The sequence below is a fragment of the Halyomorpha halys genome, unplaced genomic scaffold, assembly GCF_000696795.3.
Source record: "Halyomorpha halys isolate HHAL.00 unplaced genomic scaffold, Hhal_1.1 Scaffold832.1, whole genome shotgun sequence".
In the NCBI taxonomy this organism is placed as follows: Eukaryota; Metazoa; Arthropoda; class Insecta; order Hemiptera; family Pentatomidae; genus Halyomorpha; species Halyomorpha halys.
In genome coordinates this window covers 381,826-399,986 of record NW_027113014.1, presented here as the reverse complement: position 1 = coordinate 399,986, position 18,161 = coordinate 381,826, and the positions used below count along the sequence as shown (strand labels likewise).

The window sequence follows — 18,161 nt, the reverse complement described above, 5'->3', positions numbered from 1 at the left end:
TCCAAGACAGGAGCCGTGTCTCCGACTTTTGTAAACGCGACAATATCGGCATATCTTACGGATCCGTCGGTGTCAATACAATAGACCTCCTCGAAGCAGGTAAAGTCTTTTCTTTCAACGAACTTCATCAATTCTTCTTTGACCCTGTGGTGCCGGCGTGTTATAAGGAGGGAGTTGTTGGGGCATTTTCCCAGCACATGAGCTGGTGTTTCAGACTCTCTGCCACATTTTCGACAGAGGGACCCTACTTCTCCTTGCTGTTTTTGTATATCATACAATCAGCTGATCGCCTCAGTCGGCAGACATCGAAATAGTTGATTCAGGCCGTAACTCCTGATTGTTCGTAAACTGGTTGGGGGACAGTTTACGAACAATCCTCGTAAACTAATACTATATAATATGATAACATAGAAAGCAAAAAGAATATAGGAAAACTATTTGAAATAAAAATAAAATCCTATACACATATCATAGTAAAAACTAACAAGGTCCTTGAAGTAAATGCTATATATAAGTTAAGTATTGGCGAAAGCAAAATGTCAAAAAAGAGAAGAAGGAATAAGATCTAACACGCTTGAACTGCTGTCAAATACTAGCTTTATTGTGTTCGCTACATCTCTTATATTCCCTCGATCAGCTGATCCCCTCAGTCAGCTGACATCGAAATAACAGCTGACTCAGACCGTAACTCCCCCCCCACCAGTTTACGAACAATTCTCGTAATCTAATACTATATAATATAATAACATAGAAAACAAGAACAATAAAGAAAAACTATTTACAATAAATACGAATCCTATATACATATCATAGAAAAAACTCACAAGTTTCCTTAATAAACACTAAATACATAATTTAAAATTAATAATAGAACAAGTTAGAATGAAAAAGAAATTATTTACAAAAAACAAAAACATAGCATGAAAGATACAGTATTTACAAAAATCAATAACAATCTTAAAACAAAACAATAAATAGAATAAGTAACTAAATTTTCTGTAACACAATCTAGTAAGAGAACACTTCAGTTTTTATATTGTCATTGCCCGAAGTTTTAATTCTTCAATATGGACAGTTCTCCTCTTTTTGGGTTCTCTGATACTTTCTATTGTAACAATATTGTGTTCCCTTATAATAATCACCCTGATTGGACCCTCGTATCTCTTTACCTCTGTTAGATCCCAACTTCCTATATACGATCGTCCCGATTTTGATTGCTCTCATCCTATCTGTGACCTTTCAATTCTCCCGAGTTACCCTCCTGCATTTTTCCTTTTCCATTCTTCCCCGGGCCTTTTCCCATTACTTTCTTCGAGCAACATGGTTGTTGTGTATTTCTTCTCCGTTTGCTGCCATGCACTTATAGTCTCGCTGGTGTTCTCGAAGCCCAAAGAGGACCTCAAATGGTGAACACCCCGTAACTGTATGTACAGAATGATTGTATGCCACAATCGCCTTAGGCATTTCCACGTCCGGTTCCAGTCCCTGGTCAACCTGATATAGTCGAAGATGGTCACTCAATGTGCCATGAAGCCGCTCTATGCCTCCTCTACTCTTAGGGTGCCCTGGTGTGTTGAAGTGCCACGTCCAGGTGCTTCATTTCTGTTCGAATCGTGGCATTGTCGAATTCTCTGCCTGAATCTGATGAGCATATGCTCTGAAACTCCATAGAATTGGAACCACAATAGGAGCTGCCAACACTGCTTCCGACGACTTGTCCTGCACCTGGTGCGCCATCGCCGCCTTATGAAGAGATCAATTATGACCTATCAGTCGATCACCACCTTTTAGAAAATTACCAACTTCCCCCATCTCCCAGGTCGGAAACTGCCTTTCTTGACTCCTGGGCGGTTGCCGTGCGGATTTTGACCCATTCCAGCGTCGTGGTATGAGCTCCCGCTAAAGAGACTTCCGGTAATGGCTCCATCTCTGGGTTGACTGAGTACAGGTTGGTTGTCTGCTGCTAGAGGTCAGTTGGCTGCATCTGGAAGTGGGATTGGTGAAGTTGTGATCCTCGATGTTTAGAACTGCTACTCTCACTATTCCGTTACCTGAACCGCCATAAATCAAATAAATTTTTTTTCATGAGACTAAAAATTGTTCTGGTATCAAAAGATCCTGGGTTTCGGCACCAGTTAAGTGTTAGCAAGTTCGAAAAGGAATAAGGGACAAGTAATGACACTACTAGTTGCAACTAAAACACTGCTTTATTCTTCTCAGCGCTCCTCCATATATATCATACAATCAGCTGATCGCCTTAGCCTGCTGACATCGAAGTAACAGACTCAGACCGTAACTTACATATAGATTCATATAATCAACACTACTCCTTTCGTTTTCCTTTTATTTCATTTATTGGATTATTTCATAAGATTATGATTAGTTTTAGGATTTTTTATTTATTTTTTTATTATTACAATTTTATAATAATAAAAAAATATACAGTTGGTTTACATATTTTCTGTATCCAATGCTTCAGATTATCGTTTATACTAGTAAATAATGTACATTAGTATGTAGAAATTATATCTTTTCATGTACTATTTTTATCATGTACTATTTTATTCGTAGTTTAATTCTATTTGATTTTTTATAATTTTTTTTTGTCGTTTTATTTATCATCAAAAGTTAGTCACCTTATGATTTATGATATGACATATGGTTTTATTTTATTCGTTCTAATTTTATTTTATCTATTCTGTTAATTATTGTAATTCATTTTTATCTTTTCAAATTCATTATTTCATTATATTTTATGACATTTTATAATTTCATTTTTATTTTGTATTTTACCCTTAGGCTCGCAAGATTCATTCTGACGCCTGTAATATTATTCTAAAGGGATTAATCCTAGAATAAATAAAAAATATTATTATTATTGTATTATTAAAACTTGATATCTCTAAATAGTTTGTTGTTAATTATGTTTAGTTTAACTATAGAATAAATTCAAAATATGAATTGCGACAGGATAGGAATGATATGTATTTTGTTATATTGATATGCTTGTAGAAACACTGACAACTACTATAATAAAATCTATTATATTCTTTCACTCCTGCAATCTTGAATTATGAGAATGTTTAATGGAGAATAACCAAACTAATTTTATTACTTAACTGAAGTGTTAAATTATAAAAAAATATTTTTAAAGATTTAGAGAATTCTGAATAAGGCGGGAACAATTGATCAAAGCCAATTACGTAAAGGTAATCTAATTCTGGTCGGATGATAAAGTTTTACCCACCCTATTAATATTGTAATACATAGAGAAACGCTCCAAAGACATTCTTTATGAAACTGATGTTAATAATATCAATCAAATATGACTTGCTTTCCATCTCTTATGAATAAGGTATATTAAGATGTTTTTATTGTTATTTAAAAAAATATATCCGGTAATTCTTTTATGGTATTAACTAATTCAAATAAACTTTTTTTTTTTTAATTATGTTTATTGAAATTTACAACTGTATATTATATTATATATTGAGTAAAATTGATCTTAGTTAAAATGGAGTGTTACAGGCGTGTAGAGCAACTACACCTTGGTAACACACTAATGACATGTTACATTAGCTGGTCTCGTGACCATCTTCTTTTCAGGCGCTTCGGAGGATTGTCAGGATCAGAAGAGGATGCAAGGTTAGAAACTAGGGGGTTTGAGTGGTTGGGGAGTTTGTAATGGAAGGAGTGATATCTGGTTCGTGATATCTGTATGATTTTATTTGTGACAAAGTAAGGAACATTGAGAATTTTACGAAGGATTTTGGATTTTAAGGATTGGATACGAGTTGGATTCGAGGGTTTAGTGGAGCCCCGTCAAATAAACTAAACGATTAATCAATTGTCCGTATGTTTTTTTTTTTTAACATTTTGTTACAAAAATATTTGTTCTTGTCATTGTTTTATTCTGACTTAGCAAGTTGTTTTGAAAAATTACCAGACGGAATTCATTTGGATATCCAAGAACCATCAATCTGCCTCTCTAATAGTAATAGTAACCATCAATCTGCCTCCCTAATAGTAATAGTAACCATCAATCTGCCTCCCTAATAGTAATAGTAACCATCAATCTGCCACCCTAATAGTAATAGTAACCATCAATCTGCCTCCCTAATAGTAATAGTAACGATCAATCTGCCTTCCTAATAGTAATAGTAACCATCAATCTGGCTCTCAAATTATCATCAGCGTCAGGTAAACAATTGAGATGCCTGCAATCAGAAAATGACATTAAAATTGATTAATTCCATACTTTGATACCTTTCATCGTTATTCAGCCCAGCTCTCACACCGAGATTTTTTTGTTTTGTGAGATTACTATACAGATCCACAACCTGCCTGTTGATGAAGATGAAGTTAAAAACTGCCATTTCTTGTCACTGTGCGCCCCGCATATTCCATGTACTTTTCATCAAAACTATAATAATAACAATAATAAATTGGAGTTTCCTGAGGTAATTGCAATCAATAGTATCGAGGCGTTCGGTCGTAAAACAAATTAACTAATATTCTGTATGAATGAACGTTTTTTGCATCACCGGCTTTTTTAAAGGCTGATGTCATAAATTGTTTAAAGGATCTCTAAGAAATTTATCCTCTTAAAGGACTAATGTCGATATTAAGTTATTAAGTACAATAATGTCGATTTACGAAAATCTAGTGAATGTATTTTGACCCCACCAATACATCCAAGTCTATTTCACAAAGTTTACAATTGTGTCATAATTCTTTCAGAGCAGAGATATGTTAGAGAAGTAGTAGTAGACCATTTGTGTCGGTTCTTAATATATAAAAGAATGCACAGTGATGTGTATTAATAAAACTAGAGCTGTATAGTTTCATTGGTTAGTCTACTATAATACTCCAATGACGTGAAATCTCGCTTGTCTAAAATTTAACTATGAATGGATAGTTTTTTAGTATCATCTATTATTATCTACTTATAATGAATAGTTGTAATGGACGTAGTCAACTGTTCCTTTCACCATAACAACTCAAATGAAAATATATTTCTTTGTTTTGTATTAATAGTGGCACGTCTGACAGGTAAAGATAATTTGAATTTATTTTGAATTAAACGTATTTCAAAGATATCATCGTAGACTGGGATCGTCCTACAGTCTATCCGAAATATATTCTTCTAGTAGGGATGTCACAAATTAAATCTAGTCTACAATGAAATGTACGAAACACGTTAAGTATTCAACAAATAAAAATAATTAAACTATTTGTTAAATAAGCACTTATTTCAATGCAATCCTAAACAAAGTCAGCTAGTAGGACTATCTTTTATTCTTCTAAAATCGCTGATGTTAACTTTTTTTTTCTTTTATACAACAATTTATTATATAAAATCTGATTATAAACTTTAACGCACGAAATTCTTAAAATACACTAAATTGGTGTACAAAATTAGAGGATGTTTACACAATAGGAACTACTTAACCAATAACATGCACAGTCTTGCTTTCTCGTCACAGTAAATGGTCCTATATTTAGTGGTGGCATGGTTATGGTGATGCTACAGTAAATATTAAAGCAAGTGACGTATACTGGATTTTATGTTTGGGCACTCCTAGACAAGATGAGTTTTGTCGTCCCTCTTTGCTTTATCACAGCGGGAGGGGACAAATGGTCCGGTGATTTTCTCCAAAATATAGCAAAGCCGTGTACATACGAATGGGATTGGGAGTGATCGGGCGCTCCCGGGTTGTTTTCGATTTTTTAGTCTTTTTAGTCATTTTATAGTTCTATTTTGCTTAATTATCAAATGCTTTCATAGTTCATATTTATACATTTTTAAATATATTACCTATTCAAAATAGTTTATTATTTCAATTGAATAAAATGAAAATGCTGTTAAGAATTGAAAGAGAATTATTTAATTTTAATTTTAATTTTATATAGTTAGAATTTTAAATTAGTTTAAGTAGGAAGAGTGAAACCGAAAACCGTGCCTGAGTATATACATATACTTTCTTATCTTCTGAACTACAGCACAATTATGACCATTTCCGAACTGAGCAGCTCATCCTGGTTATATTGGTTATGCAATCTTTTATATGGCTTGGTTCAAGTTATTTTCCGGATGTTCAGACATAATCTCATGGATTACACCTGATGGTTTTATACATGCATTAAAAATGAATCTCTTCATAATTTCATCACGTGAAAAAAGTAAGATTAAAGAATATAATCAATGGATAAATGAATATTCATATCTTGTACGTACTGTTGGTTTCAGTGTTAAGGAATCTTTTTAACGACAAAGTCATTATGTTTGTGAAACCTGCCTTCCCAGTCGCGGTATACCTCTGCCTATTCCTTAACGTCTTTGCCAATGACATTCAAGTCTTTAAAAACTCTGAAAAAAATAACCACGCAGCTTCTGAAAACAACATTGCAAATGGTGATTTATTTCATATTTCTTGTTGAATATGTCATTTATAAACTATAATTCTAATCCATCACGATAGTTTTGGGAACTTTATATTGGGTCAGAATTATCGACTTCATGGGGAATAAAAAAATAACCCCAATGGATCATTTTCAGAGGAGGGTGGGGCTGAATCCAATAAATATTGCTGACCGAAAAACAGAATGGCTATAGTTCGGCAAGCCTAATGTGTAAGTACTGTGTGTAAGTTTTTCAAGACTGTGTGGTATTTTATATACATCTATTCCTTTGAACAGATACAGTTAACTGTTTAAATTAAGATTAAATAGATTCAATAATGAAATAGGATATAACACAGTAGCCCATTGGTGAGTGAGGAAACACAGAACATATAACACAGTAGCCCATTGGTGAGCGAGGAAACACCGAACATATAACACAGTAGCCCATTGGTGAGTGAGGAAACACCGAACATATAACTCAATTTAGCAGATACAGTTCTCTGCGACAACTATGCAATTCCGCTAACAGTGCATAAAATTCAGTCGATAGGGCATACATATGTATAGTGTTTAATATGGCATAAACATTAAAAATTATTAACAACACGAAAAATCATTTTCACAAAGTTGTATGCCTTTCTTTCGAGGTTCCACCAGAAATCAGCGGATCTTGTGATAGGTTCGCTTCGGTTTTTCATCCGGCTCCAATAGTGTGTATCTTGAAGTCCATATTTATCCACAACAGTCGATTTACAGCCATGCTTGGCTGAATCAATAAGTTTTGGAATTTTCATTAAGGGGTAGGGGGGAAATTTCATTTTAAATTTCACAACTTTCACCAAGTTTTATTAGAAATTTTGAGAATAATGACCTTTTTGAATAATATTTCATCACAATTTTTGCAGTTTAAAGTAGGTTCTTAAATTTTCCATCATCGTTCTCTAAAATGATCAGGTACCAACGTCCATGAAATTATCCGTTACTAGAAGTTAATCCTACAGCTGTTATGAATAATTGAACCCGACGCCAAGTGGTAAGAAATAAAAATTAGTATGATTGTTTATTTCTTTGATTATTATGAATGTTAATTATATTTTAGATCTATTATTTTCACGTTATTTAATGGATTGTACATTGCCAAGCACGGAGGCCATTCACGCCCCGATAAGACATAATCCAGTATGACTATTTTATAGTATGATATAATGATTATAAATATTATTAAATAGGTTACATTAAAACAAACAATAAGGCAAAATTATTTCTCTAATTGTAATTAATACACTAAATGTTCTAGGTGTCTGCTAATATCCAATCAGGGACAAAAATTTCATTTATACATTTTATAGATGTTAGACTTAAATACCTTACCAATTTCTATACATTTTAGAATGTTACTGAAACGTTGAACGTTTTTTTTCTTAATTGAAATAGGTAAAATAATGTTCTCTTAAAATTTAACAAATGTACCTTATTATATTACCTTATAATTACCTTCACCTTAAATAAATTTGATATATAAATTGAATAAGCGTTAAAATATTATTAAAAATAAACGGATATACGCGGAGTAATAAGTAATTCTTATCAATATCATGAACATATTTTAATATTTCTTTAGAATACAAAAACCCTTAAGTAAACTCAAATAGTCATAAAAAAATTGTTGCTTTGGAAAATTTTCAAAAACGGTCGCTTATGTACTGTGTAAAAATCTCAAAATCATAAATAAATGTTTATAATCATGTTTCTTGAGGAAAACCATTAATCAAACAAAACAAACTTGGAAGTTAGTAAGAAGAACCCTCAAGTAATATTTGAAAAAAATAAATCCCAAATAGTCACAAAAAAATTGTTGCTTTGCAAAGTTTTTAAAAAGTTTCGACTAAATACTAAATTAAATATTTAAAATCGTTAATCCATTTTTACTTTTTTCTTTCTTTAAAAAAAGTCATCTGTGAACTACGAGTTGCTGAATTCAGGTCAAAATGGTTCCTAGAAAAATTGATTATTTTATGTTTTTGTGTGTGTACACTAAAAAACTTCCAAGTTTCTTAGTATACATTAGTCAAAATGTTCTATTTAAACAAAATAGTACAAGGATATTCCGTCCCACTGTTTTGAGATTAATTCCTGAAACCATCAAAATTACCGCCTAAATTCCTCTCCCTCATTCAGGTCTCGACTGAACCCATCCTAATTCAAATCTACTAATCCTTAAGCAAGGTAAAGACTATTCTTGAAGAGTCCTGGACGGCAAGGAGGTTCCTAGTTCAAAACTGCCATATGTATGATTTATTCATTATATGGTTTCTGATGTGAAAAAGATATAACAAATAATTATCTGTAAAACGTTTCAGGAGTACCTTTGATTCGCGAAGTTATACTTGTACACTGCATGGCTCTCTATAAATGCTGTTTACCCCCTCAAAAATGTTGTCGTTTTGATAAATCTTGCTGCATTGGAATGAATGTGTAAGTATTTAACCAACTTAATACCAAATACATAAAACTGATCTCTGTACTGATATAAATGAATACATTCAACAGGGTGATGCAATCGTTTAATTGCCACAGACGATTTGAATTATTTTGAGTTTTTCATATGTTCATATGGAATGTTTCGAATCATAATACGGCACGCAACCGATATGAATTTCTACTTTCAGTAACTGTTCTACGAAACATATATTCTAGAAACTTGTTGATTTCCAACTGAACTAAACGCTACAAACGTAGTAAGTTTCATTCAGATGAACATCTTGTTAACGAAAGAAGAGGATTTTATAAATAAGGAGCAATATTAACAACAATGAAAAACTTTTAAAGACAGATTCCTGCATGTATAAAAGATATTTCACTCTCCATAAAAGGAAGTCACCATAAAGTACGAACAAATTTGGCTGGAAAATACCCTGTCTAAGCGTTGTTTACCAGTTTTGCATACTTGTTACACATCATTGGTCTTACAGATCTTCAATAATAACAAAGAATGTCTCTTATGAAAATAAACGATTTAAAATAAACAAGATTGGAGTTCTATCAGTGGGTAGATTCTCCACATGTTTGTTTCATGTCACCACAGCAAATTTACTTGTTGTATATATGTGTATACAGTTGTAAATAACAATAAATAAATTATTAAAAAAAAAAATAAACAAGGAAATTTATTTGTTTAATTTAAGTAATGAAATAGGATGATTTTATAAGTTTAAAGTTGGAGGAATGAGAATTGTGAATTATAAGGATTGGATACGAATGGAATTCGAAACCATCCACAAAGGTTGTCCTAAAGCTCGACTCCTTAAGTCCAAATAGGTCTTATCAGAGTCAAGTACGGTTGGGACCATTTTTAAGTATTGCAACAATCGGAATCGACCTGAATTTTCTTGTCTTTTCAGTTTTGTATGAGAATTCCGAGAAAGTCGATTGTTCACATATAGTCCAAGATCGTGGATCTGTTCAACAGGAGGGAAAGTGAAGTATTATTAAAGGATACTCTAGGGCAGTCTGTAGATTTACAACGAAGGGTAGAGGGGGATATATTTTAATCCTCCAGATTTGTAACATGAATTACATAATGAAAACATAAAGCACGTTATAACAAAATACATGGTAGAGATGTGTGCACTGAAAAGTCTTTGAAGTGATGTGGGAACTTTGAGACACCGGTTTAGAAACCCGGCCTGAGGTGTCGGCTGTTTTCACTGCTGAGGTGGTCCCACATAATGAAAGCTTGACCCTCCACCATAATTAGAACAGGTTGGTTACCTCTAGATAATCTCCCCGCGTGTCTAAAAAAAAAAAAAAAGATCCACGAAGTAATACACAAGTCACTAAATAGAACAAATGTAGGGGGAGGGGAGGTTATAGACATGTTAAGTTTGATAAATCATTAGTCCAGTTAAACATTTTCAGCACAAGATCAATGAAACTCTGATCTTTTAATGCGTTGTGAGGATCTATATCATTAGTAAGGCACCAAATTTGAAAAACTTACAACCGATGGAGTGACCTAAATATTTTTAACTTGCTACCAAATCTCTACAAATCTATGCACCTTAATGCAAACCGAGTCCAACGTTTTTTGTAAATCAATAAAATTTGCTACAATCTGAAAACTAACAATGCTTATTTTCTTCCAAAAGTCAAAATGGTTCGTAATTCTCCCATATTTTCAGAAGTATCTTTAAAAATATTCGTTCCAAGAGAATACTCATATAGAATGAACTCAAGCAAATTTAATGAATTTTCATTCTAGCTCGTAGAAAAATGATAAAGATAACTAAGAACATCGAAAATAGTAATCATTCTCGTAGAGCATTGTGATTTTTTCAACAATATGGTTTTTCTTCGGTAAACTGATTTCATGTCCTGAAATAAAGATGTAACACAGTCTTGTCGAGCTGACAGAGGATATAGAGTAAACTCTCGAATACACCTATCCTGGACAAATGTTTTGCTAGGAATGCTTCTTTCCAGACTGTATCACTCTGTCTAGAAAAGGTTGGTAACCTGCTGGGTAACTCGTCTAACTGCGCTAAGAGAACATAAGGATGTTTAACCCAAAATATATATAATATATATATTGAGTCTTAAGGATCAGTCAATAATAGAACTTTATTTAGGCGACATTTCGTAACTTCATTTTTTCATACTAATGCCCTAAAATGAAAAAAAAAACAAACAAGAAATGACTAATAGTTTATACAAGCTTATTCAAATATTTATATCCCCATACTAATTTATATAGTACTCCGAAGTAATCACGAAGATTAGATTAAAATAATTTATGCATGTATTAAATCAGTGGAAACAATTTAGATCAATGATTTAATAAATAGATAAGTACGATTTATATTTTAATAATTGAACATTGACAACTGATTTTAGTATTAAAGAATCTTTTCAACAGTGCAGCAGTTCTAGATGGTAGTCATGAATTTAAAACCTCTCTTTCTATTCCCTGTATACTGCTGCTTATTCTTCACCATCTTCGCCAATGACCTTCAAGGCTTTAAGAATCAAGATGAGTACTATGCCGAAGCTCCAGGAAACAGTAGTGCAGAAGGTGATATACTTGTATTTCATGTTTCTTGAATATTTCATTCATTAATTGCACTTCTAATCCTCTTCTCGAACTTTTGAAAACCTGAATCCAAAGGAAATGTTTAGTGTCACAATCTCACAAAAAGAGATTGTAAAACGAAAAAAAGACAATCAATACCGCCCTGACCCGCCCCACCAAGAACCCCAAGAGCTACGGTCCTATATCACTTTTCAAAACATTTGCTTAAAACGGGAAGAGAAGACTTTTAATTAATCGAGCAATATTTAAAAAGCGCCTGAAATGAATATTGAAGCTCCTGAATATTTGGAAAACGTCGTGAACTTCTCGGTCTGTTACAGAGGATTCCAAAAGCAGTCCAAGTCCTAATCAGTAAAGTTCAATAATTAAAAATACAATTCAAATGAGGTGAGTTTTCCAATAGATTTGCAATAGAAAGGAATTTGAAAACACGCTGTAAAATAATGAAGTAGATAATTGTTAATAAACAAAAATGTATTTTGAATAAGTATAAAGGAGAAATAACAATGTAGGTAATTGGAGCAGAGCCAGATCCATTTTACGCTGCCTCTTTGCTCGCGCCAGTTGCTTTGGCTATACCCTTACTCTACCTTCTTACCACATTGCTGCCTCCCCGACCCCTTCAAAGGTGTATCTCAAGGATTCAATGTACGTCCGGACCGAGTATTATAAACCGGCCACAATGATGATGGGTCATCCAATGAGATTGCTGATCCTGCTGCGGGTGTAGGATAGGGATGATATTTGTTTGTGTACTTCCAGCCTGTCCATGGAGGTGTTTTTCGGTACTGATTGCAGTCAGATCCTAAACGAATTACCGTTCCGTGAGAGAGCTCAGTAGGATCCTGAGTACAGCAGAATGAGCGGCTTTCGCACTAAGTCATCCGTCAGAAATACGGGGGTGCAGTCCTTCAGGTCTCGGTGTTCAAAGGTGACGGCTGTTTTAGGGCTAGGCAACTATTCTTCATCGCCTTCCAATGGGGTCTTCAGAAACCCCCCCGAGTCCTCTTGACGTTTAGAGGTCTAAAAGAACTTTCCAGGAGGGGCGTAGAAGCTGACCGATCACCATTGACTTCAACGGCTTTTCTCACCACTTTTGTCCATCCCGACATGTCCATTGTAGTACTGAGGGATACATCGGTTCATTTTGTTGGATACCAAGGGGGTTTGTGAGATTTATGAAGGATTATAAATGGAATTGGTGATGGGGTATACCATAGCTGGAGATATATAGGAAGATGGTCAGGGTTGCGGTCACAAGTGAAACAAAAATAGTTTACAACTATTTTATTTTTCAACGTTTCGCCCCACTTTGCAGGGCTTCATCAGGGCTAAAAAGATACAAAATGAAACTATGTTAAGATAAAATGATAGAAATAAAAATATATTTATATAATATTTTTATTTCTATCATTTTATTTTTATTTTTATTTCTATCATTTTATCTTAACATAGTTTCATTCTGTATCTTTTTAGCCCTGATGAAGCCCTGCAAAGTGGGGCGAAACGTTGGAAAATAAAATAGTTGTAAACTATTTTTGTTTCACTTGTGACCGCAACCCTGACCATCTTCCTATACATCAATTTTTACGGTCAACTATATATACATACATATCTGGAGATCTTTTCCATACTACCACTTCTTATATCGAGTGTATTAAATTTGTGATTATTATACTCGTATATTATATATATATATTATTATTGGTACGGTGTTGTTGTTTCAAGTTATTTTTTTCTACTACTTCTATTTTATTTAGACCTACATTATTTAAACAATAACAGGGCTTAGTTATAAATTAAATCCGACTAAGGGTTCCCCGTACACATATTATATTAAGATTTATTCATATATTAATGTATTTATATATTTATATAATGTATTTATATTTATTTGCATTTATATTATGTATCTCTATCGGTTCCTGATGGGAACCGACTGACAAAGTATGCGCTATATTTAATTCAAACACTAGAAACCATGGATCCCCTCGCCATGGTATGCTAGATATGAATATCTATAATAAATCATTGGAGTTCCTTTCCAACGGTATCGTGTTCACCAATTTACTATGCTATTATATATGAGGTAGCATGCAGGGATTATTAATTATAAAGCAAAGTCTTTGTTACATATTTTATATTTAAAACTATATACTATATTAAATAAAATAAAATAAACTATATATATTATATTAATTAAAGTATTAGAAACAAGTTTATATATATATATAAACTTGTTTCTTATACTTTAATTATTATATTTGATTTATATATTATGAATTGAGAAGTACCAGTTGGGATCTTTGATAGTTATACTAACTCTAAGTTATTAATTCTATTCTTTCCATTCAAATTAGAACAGAAAAGGTCTTACTGGTTTTGGTACGTCGGTCGGCTTGGCAGTTGTCGCGGCAGAGCGTCTATATTCGCTATGCCCCGCAGCCTCCCGGCGGCCGTTTCTGAATCCCAGCGAGGGGTGACTACCTCCCCTGGCCTCCAACTGGTCTTCCCCCGATCTTCCCTCAGACTGTGCCCAACTGTCCTGTCCCAGACTGTGTCTAACTCTCAGACTGTGATCAACTGTGTTCCTCCTGGCCTTTTTGCTTATTTTCTCCCCTCTCCTTCTGACATCTCCTTCTTTTGATTTCTGTTCTGTGATTGGTTTTTCTATTTTCAGAGGGGGTGAGAAGGTCCAACTTTTTCCTACCTTTCATGTTTAAATTAAGGCGCCTTTCTTCTTTGACTGTATTTTCCCCGAGGTTTTTACAGTGCTCACGTGTGAGATAAGGGCTGTTTATCTCTGCCTACACGGTCAGCCGTTCCCAGGAGTGCATGCGGGCCCCTTGGTGTTTACACATATCTATACATTACTTTTAATGTTTTGCCAATCGGGTCTCTGAATAGGCCCGGCGGCCCTTTGTTTTGCCGACAAAAGAAATTACTTCAAGTTAAAAAAATCCAGCTGGTGCCTCTCATACATATCAAAATATAATGTAATAGCTATTGGCGTAATCCTATCATTAGTGGATAGAGTGCAAGCTATTTCTTAACACATCAAGTAATATTTACCAACTAATTATAAAATATCTTCCTTATATTGTGTACAATGTGCAAAAAAAAATGATTGAAATTATTAACCATTAAAAATTTCAGGAGCACCTTTGAGCCTCCAAACTACACTAGTATATTGTAAAAGTCACAATAAATGTTGCCTTTATCCTCAACGCTGTTGTATTAGTGACATTTATTGCTGCGTTGGGGTAAAAACGTGAGTATTTATCCAACTAAATAGATAACAGAAACTTTCATAAATTTATCTCTTTATTAATATGAGTGAATATCTTCAACAGGGTGAGATTGACATTTAGTTGCACGTAAGGCTACCATCGCGATCGGGAGGAATGATATGAATGTTCAAAGATATATTTTTGAACCTTATTAATCTTTGTACATCCAAAAAAAAGTTACATTCAAAATGGCTTCAACCATGGCGAACTTTTAAATAAAGGATCGTACAAGAATAAGGAAGTCGGTTATGAAAATAAACCATTGAAATTTATCAAAACAAATTAATAGTTTCTTCTCCATATTGTCATTATCAAAATAAAATTACTAGAATTGATAAAGTGCCTCATATTATTTTATTAGTGAATCCTAAGGCTTCTTCAGCTTGCCGATGATAACGCTAGACATTGCTGCTAGGCACTTCTAAACCAATAAAGAACAAGATATGATTCTTATGCAGTATCCCATACCAATAATTTGGTGGCCATATTCCGGCACTACCAACTGATTCGTATTTAAGACAATTTAGGCCCCGATCTTCAATGCATATAATTTGTCGGGGATTTGTTAACCACAGCGGCGGAAGTTGACATCTGTGTTATAAACTACAACTGATCTAGATAAAATAACACTTAAGTACCTTGAATATTACATAACGTAAGCCATTCAGCTCGATAAAGCATGAATGAAATTTGAGAAAAGATTCTAAGAGAGCGCTTAGATCGAAGCAATACCATGGAACTTGTCATTGAGCCCTGTGAAACTATAGAGAGTTTCTTTGGTGAGCAATAAAAATAGTTTATTTTATTTCTTTTATCTTGTTTTATTAACCTTTTACAACCATAAGCTTGTATATTTTAGACAATATGATGAAATACTCACCTAATCTGGTTGGATGAGTATATGACTTTATAAAGGAATTACGGAAATGTAGCATATTTTTCAAGCTGAATAAATAGATAAGTGAAATTTGACAGGCTCCAGAGTTGTGTTGACGTCAGTGCTATAAGGTGTCGTTTTATCGGCATTTCTGCTTAGTAGTCATGGTTTTGAAACCTGTCCTGGTAGTTGTACATTGCTGCCTATTCCTTATCATCTCCGCCAATGACGTTAAAGTCTTTCAGGACTCTCAAAATCCGAAAACTTCTGGAAACAGCCCTGTAAATGGTGAATTATTTCATGTTGAATATGTAATTTTTTAATGTTTTGAGTCTCTGTCTGTTTCACGATTTAGATTTCAGATTCCTCCAACACTTTTCATGGAAGAAGTTTATTTTAAAGACGCTAACTAGTATTTAAATTTAAATGAGAAAAAGGGTAAACAGACCAGGTGTGACTGCTGGTATACTGTATTTTTTAGTGTTCGGATTCTGCGTTGGATGTGTGGGATGAAGGAAGGTGTCCAGTTTGATAGCTATGTATGTCAGGTGTCGTTTAGATAGGCTGTGCTGACTATTTAGTGTGGATTGTTTTGTCCTCACCTTTCTTGAAAATGGTTGAGGATGTTTATGTTTGTAACCGTTTTAGTTGGAACGTCACCTTAACGATCCCATAACTTCAAAGGCGGCGGACTAATTCCAGGCTGTGTTTTATTTTATGTTGGACTTATGGAATGAAAATTCGGCTCTCCTATCCTAGTAGGTGTGTGTGAGCTAGTCTATTTTTATATATTAGTCTGCTTTTTGGATCCAGCTGATTGCGTGATTCCAGAATATATGGCAATATCGTCAGCATATTCAGAGTTTTATGCAATTTCCAGCTTCGTAGCGACCATAAGAACCATGTAAGTGTGAAAGGATATGGGGGAAATAAGGATACTGTGAGGTACAAAACCAAAACTCTGTGTGCAACCTGTTGAATATAACATCGCGATAGCCAGGTTAGTTCTTAAGTTCTTGACAATGACGCGTCAGTTTAACAACTTGGTGGTAGACATACTTAGAGCATCTAAAGTTTCCGATTATCAGGTGTCCATATAGTTTTTCACCATGTTTGCGTATGTGGACCTGGAGGAGTTTCTCATCAAGTTTTGATGGCGTGGTTTTGACAGCTAATGGGCCGATAGCCTTCCGGTACGACTTCTCCTTTGAAGATTTCGAGAAATAGAACAGTTATGTCTAACTTTCTAGTTTGTATGGAAGTAATGGTGTAGAAGCATGAACCGAAAATATTGAGAAGAAGCATTAGATTTTTCCGTGGTAGGTGATTGAACAGGATGTTTAGATTTGTATTTTGTTTCGTAGATTTATTTCACCTCATATTTAGATAAGATCTTTGTAAATGGTAAATATTCTGTTATTTGTGTTCTATGTTTGCTAGACAGAGACACGTTTGGGCTTGAAACAGAATGCTCAGCGTAGTAGTGTGCGATTATTGTAGTCTAGTCTGCCCAAGTTGTGATTTTCACCTATTTGTTTCAAAAAGGTTCTAGGAGTTGTTGTGTATCTGGTCTAAATTATTTTTAAAGGCACTGGTCCATTTGAAACAACCTGAGACATAGGATTGACATTGGTCTAAATCATACAAATTTTTTCATTCGAAGATATCGGCCATCACAAACTTTTAAAGAGATCTTGCAAGTATAGAGGATTCATCTTTGCCAGTTTTACGAACTAGTTACCTATCGCGTGTTCGTCATGTAAGGAATAATAAGTAATCAAAGGATGTCAGTTATAAAAATAAATCATTTAAAATAGGTTAAACAAATTAAATGTTTCTTATCTACACTTTCGTTAGAAATATAAATTCCTTATTTATTTAATGTAATTTACAACTGTACAAAACAATACAATAAGTAAATATGTTGTATGTTTCATATACACTTGAAAATCTTGGGATGGAACCACCCGTTGGTGGTACTTCAAACATTAATTTAATTTAGAAGGTCACGTGGCCATCTTCTTTTCAGACGCCTCGAATGATTATCAGGGATTGTTAAGGTTGAAAGATTAAAAATTAATGGGTTAGGATGGTTAAGAAGTTTGGAATGAAAAGACGCATATCTGTTTTGGACCAAATCTGCAACGAATGGGATGTTAAGGTGTTTTGAATGAGTTTATTTGTAACGTAATAAGGAGCATCAAGGATTTTACGTAGGATTTTGGATTGTAAGGATTGGATGCGGGAGGAATTTAATGGTTTAGTTCAGTTTAGTACAGAGCTCAATTTAATAGTTTAGTACAGAGCTCAATTCCATATGTCCAAATTGGTCTGATTATCGTAATGTATACTAATTTTTTGTAGTGAATGGGAAGATTAGAGCATTTGTCAAGTAAGTGTTGTAGCAATCGGAATCTACGAGCAGTTTCTTGTCGTTTCAGTCTTGTGTGTGGATTCCAAGTAAGTCTCTTATCAAGATGGAGTCCTAAGTATCGAATCT

General features: G+C 33.8%; 1 long non-coding RNA gene across 10 annotated transcripts in view; it reads left to right on the top strand.

Moving 5' to 3' along the window:
* The first annotated feature begins 5,940 nt into the window (after positions 1–5,940).
* Positions 5,941–18,161, top strand: part of LOC106686514 (uncharacterized) — a 27,628-nt gene continuing 15,407 nt past the window's right edge. For 3 of the 10 annotated variants that reach the window (XR_010844316.1, XR_010844315.1, XR_010844314.1), the window contains exons 1-5: positions 5,941–6,415; positions 8,766–8,880; positions 11,321–11,476; positions 14,651–14,765; positions 14,848–15,949. This is a non-coding gene — a long non-coding RNA (uncharacterized lncRNA). The other 7 variants (XR_010844318.1, XR_010844320.1, XR_010844321.1 and 4 more) reach the window with 7 other exon arrangements.